Genomic DNA, 4,688 nt, shown 5'->3' on the forward strand with positions numbered 1-4,688 from the left:
CCAAGCTGGGCATACATCAAGTACACCTGTCACTAGAGCCCGTGTCCAAAATTCAGCCCTACGGGTCACAGCTGTGGCATTATTTCAGCATGAGCAACTCAGTATTTAATGTTCCTTAGAAAAATAAATCATTCCAAGCTGCTACTGCTCACCTATTAACCCTTAGAGGAGGATTTCAGAGAAGGAGGGGTGGTGTAATCCATAATTTGCCTGGCTCCCGGGGATAGCTCATCTTTTCCGGTGTTGTCTCTCCCGGGGCCGCTTCTTACCTAGTGGAGAGCTGGGGCAGCAGAAACCAAATCCTCTGCTCGGCTGCAGCCACCGCCTTGGAGGGGGGGAAAGTGAGGCTTGCATTTCATTGATGTCTTTACCTGCCTTAGAACAGGTACTGCTTTCTGCAGGTCTGCAGCTTTGGTCTCTTCCCTCTTCCCTGGGTTGCCACGTTAGCCTGCCATCATTGGCAAGTCATAATTTACAATGAAGTGCTAGGACGGGGCGGATGGGGTGAGATGGGGGGGAGCTCATCGTTAATCAGGTCTCCTCATTTTATGTAAATGGCCCCCAAAAGCAACACACATTTTTAATTTGTCCTCCCAATCGCTGGGCCCTTCTGTCACCTGGGTCTTAATAAATGAATTGGCCATCTGCAATTAATCCGCAAAGTGCAGCTCGTTTGAAAGCCGAGTTGTCTGCCTTCTGAAAGAAATTGGCTATATTTAGGTTTAAGGCAACCCTGCTTTGTGTTCTTTGTAAAGTCAGCGACATTCTTTCCATTTTTTCAGTGTAATTAGCACAAAAGGAGCCGTAATCTGAGAAGGTAGTAGAGACTAAGGCAACCGATGGGCAGGAATGTTCAGGAAAGCGGCAGAGGCCGCCTTCCCAGTGCTGGGCGGGCGTGCAGAGACCCCGAGACGCGGCGGCTGTGGCTAGGGCTGAGGTCTGGAGCTCATGGAAACATCTCCTTTTCATCTGATCCCCAGACTGGTTGCAACTGCTTGGTGCTTTGGCTGAGTGATTTTTCTAGTCCTAACTTCCAGAGGTCAGGCAGAGACCTCAGGAAGCCAGAGTGCCAGCGGGGCTCTGCTGATGTCCATGGGCTCCTGACAGGCAGGCCGGCCACAGTTGTGCACCCTGCTGACCCCGTAACCTGAGGGAAGGGAGCCAGGGGGGACCAGCCTTGGGCCTCCCAGCAAACCCTGAATTACACCAAATGGTGGCTTAGTGGAGTTTGTGGGGTAGGGTGGGGGTGGGGGGACAGCCAGGAGGAGGCGGCTTTCCCCATCTGGGGGCCTTGCTGTTGGCGGCCGGATGGTTTGTTCCCCCCTCCAAACAAAAACCCAGGGAAATAGGTGGAGCCACACTATAATTACACATTTTTCTATTTCAGTCTAAACGTGTGTGGGCAAACACAAAAAGATGAAAAGGTAGATCCATGTCTAGATGAAGAAGGCATGTGACTAATTATGTCACATGAATTGCTTCATTCAGGGTTTACCAACAGCAGATGGAAATGGGACAAGGGGAGGGGGCTCCAGCCAGGAGGGCAGAGGACACCCCAGCCTCGCCAGGATGTCAGTGATGGCAAATGGGGGGGCTAGTAACTAACTGCAGGGCCACTTGAAAATGATCACCTGCGTTTAGTTGGTAGGGAAATGAAGTAAAACCCAGGACGTAAAACTTGAAGCTAGAAATTGTTGCATTTGCGAATGTTATATACACAAAGCAGCATTTAGTGAAAGGAAATTTATTACCTGATTAATCCGGAGCGTTTAACTCTCTAAACTCTTAATTAAAGGGGGCTGAATTTGAAGAATTGAATGCGATAGGGAAAAAAACTAAAATCTTTAAAATCAGAGCAATTAGAGGGCCTCTTTAATCTGAGGAGGTCTGATTAGGACTTTAGCGCTCTATCGATCGCGCCAACTTGCTTTTTGTTTATATTTTTCCTGTTATGCTGTTCCTTGTTTAGTGAGATGTCGGATCAAAATGCCATTTAAATAAGACACCCTGTAAATGAAAATAGAAGTTAGCCGGCCCTGCCTCCACCACTCCCCATCCTGGATGAGTTTCCGTACTCAAGGCCAACTTAAAAGTTCTAAGCAACAGGTTTTGCCATTACCTTAGCCCTCATGAAAAGACTTTCCCCCAAGGGGAGTTAAAAATATTTTAAGTTGAGGAAAATTAATTTTCCTGCTCAAGGGCAGTAACACTCGTACAGCTTTTTTTTTTTTTCAAACCCAATTATGATCTCCAGTTAGTGGGTCCATGGATCTGTTATGTTTGATGTCATTGTGCCCCTAATCCAAAGGGTCTGTCCATCTAGAATCTTCAGTCAAGTTTAACATGTGTATCATATTATTTAGGTTTAAGCTTTAAAAGGAACAGAGTAAAGCACATAGTCTCTCTTGGATGGTTTCCCCCTTTTAAGGTTAGATGGTGGCTGGCTTTGTTAAAGGTTTACTCCCACCCACTCTGGGGCCTTTTGGGGGTTTGGTGAGAAAGGTAAGGAGGGCGCTCATGGCCCCAGACACAGGGCATCCGTGGAGACCAGAAAGCTCCCTTCATAAATGGGGCCCCCTCATCAGAGTCAAGAAAGATCAGTAAAGAGGCAAAAAGTCTCAGTCACCCTCATATTGTGCACCATCATTTTCAAGTAGATGCTTCAATGGCATCTCAAAGCACTGGCTCTTGAGCCAGTGCTCAAGAAATTGGGTCCAAACACATGGACCATTGTGCTCCCACATTCTGCTTGGATCAGCTGTGTTTTGAATTTGAAACAAATTGTTTTGAAATTAGTTGATGGCAATGAAATAGGGACTTTTCACATGGCATGTAGTTAATTCTTTGACTTCAGATCTTCTGAAATGAAGTTTTACTGACTTAAACATTGCGTTTAGTTTGGAATGCAAGTTTAGAAGTACTTTGTGATTGAAGTTACTAACTAGGGAATATGACAAGAAAAAGATGCCTTGGGTAATCACCAGGTTAGATTTTAAGAACTTTGTGGTCCTAAATAATAGGACCTCCTTACCAGGGATTTACTGGGTCTTAGTTTTTACTCTCATCATCTACATAGCACAGGTTTCAGGTCACGTTCATTTGCAACCATTTTAGTCCTTCTATCTAAATAAAGTACAGAATGTGCTTTAAAGACTGAAAACACTGTGGAAGCACTAAATACTATTAAAATCTTACAGCTGAGGTTTCCGTTTCAGTGGAAACCTATTTATTGTTTCCGAGGCTGTTAAAATCTTACTATATTTTCTCTGGGCTCTTTCCATGACCCCAACAGATGAAAAGCCAGTAAGAACACCCTTGTCCAAAAACTGAATTACATCATTAAGTGTAACAATATTTTCAAGATTCCAAGCTATAGCGAGTCTATTGCTTCTAAAAGCAGACTAGGCCTTCTTACCCAGGCAGGAAGATGCAAAAGAGCCAAGGAACACATCCATCCCTAAATACGAAGCTCGCAAGACCACAAAATTCAAACCGAGACATGTGAATTCATTGTCATAAAACGTCGTGTTGGGAAGATCTCTTGCTAGGCCATCCCTCTGGGTCGTGTGCGGCTCTGCTTAATCCAAGGCGTATCATGAGGGGACCTAATGTTTTAGGTTAAGGGTGTGCTATCCCAAGTTGCTGGCTTTGGCCAGGAAGCAGGTCACCTGAGCCAGGGACCTGTGCCCTCCCTAGACATTTTATCCTCAGGACATTCCGGCCCTTTGCCCCTTTCTGGAGCCTTTAATTTTCCACAACTTCCATCTCCCCCAGAGCCAAATGAGAGGCCCCTTCCATTAAAAAAAACTCTAGCTGAACTGTTCCAAGAATTATGCTAATGGATTGCTGTACTTTCAAAGCGTAAGCCAGGTACTTAAAATGGCAGCGACCTATTAGAATAAATTACTAATTCATATGAAAAGGTCACGCATGGTGGCCTCCAAATGTGAAAACCTTTTTTAAAAAAAATTAAAGCTTTTAAGGCCTGGGTAGGTCAAATGCTAGACCGAAAACTCTAGACGGTGTCGGCTCACCACGCCAATTAAGTAAAATCTCGTCTTTCAGTTTGTGTCGGGTGAAAACAGAAAGCCGAACAGACAACAAACGAGCTTGTGTTCCAGGGTGCTCGGTGTCATTTGCTTACCTGTAAACCCTTGATTCCACCTGCTGTCATTTATTTACAAAGTAAATGCTTTATTTGTCCATCAGTGGTCATAATGACATATAGGTGAAACCTACACTAAGACAAAACAAAGACCTCTGGAGGATGGCCTGCTGGGTTAGAGGCTGAAATGAATGAAGTCTGACCTTGCTCGATACATTTCCGGGACAATGGTCCCAATTGTACCTTGCCTGGAATATGTTTCTGAGTGTGACATGGGACAGGTTCGTCCCTTTGAAAGTTTAGGTGTGACGTTTATCTAGAAGGGGGGGAAGAGGGTAACCCACCTCAAGGCTTTCCAAATAAGGAGACTGGGCATTAGGTTCACTGTAGTAAGGTGTAGCTACTGGCATAAGTATCATTGGTTACTATTTACCTTGTTCCTCTTAAATACAGTATATTTGTGTTTTGCCACATTAGGAGCAGGAAGGAAGATGCTTTTGTACAAATGGAGCGTAACAAATTTCTGGCCTGTTCCTCCTCCTTATAAATCTTGGCCAATTTTTAAAAATCCACAGTCAGTTAA

The sequence above is a fragment of the Canis lupus genome, chromosome 24 (genome assembly GCF_011100685.1).
Source record: "Canis lupus familiaris isolate Mischka breed German Shepherd chromosome 24, alternate assembly UU_Cfam_GSD_1.0, whole genome shotgun sequence".
In the NCBI taxonomy this organism is placed as follows: Eukaryota; Metazoa; Chordata; class Mammalia; order Carnivora; family Canidae; genus Canis; species Canis lupus.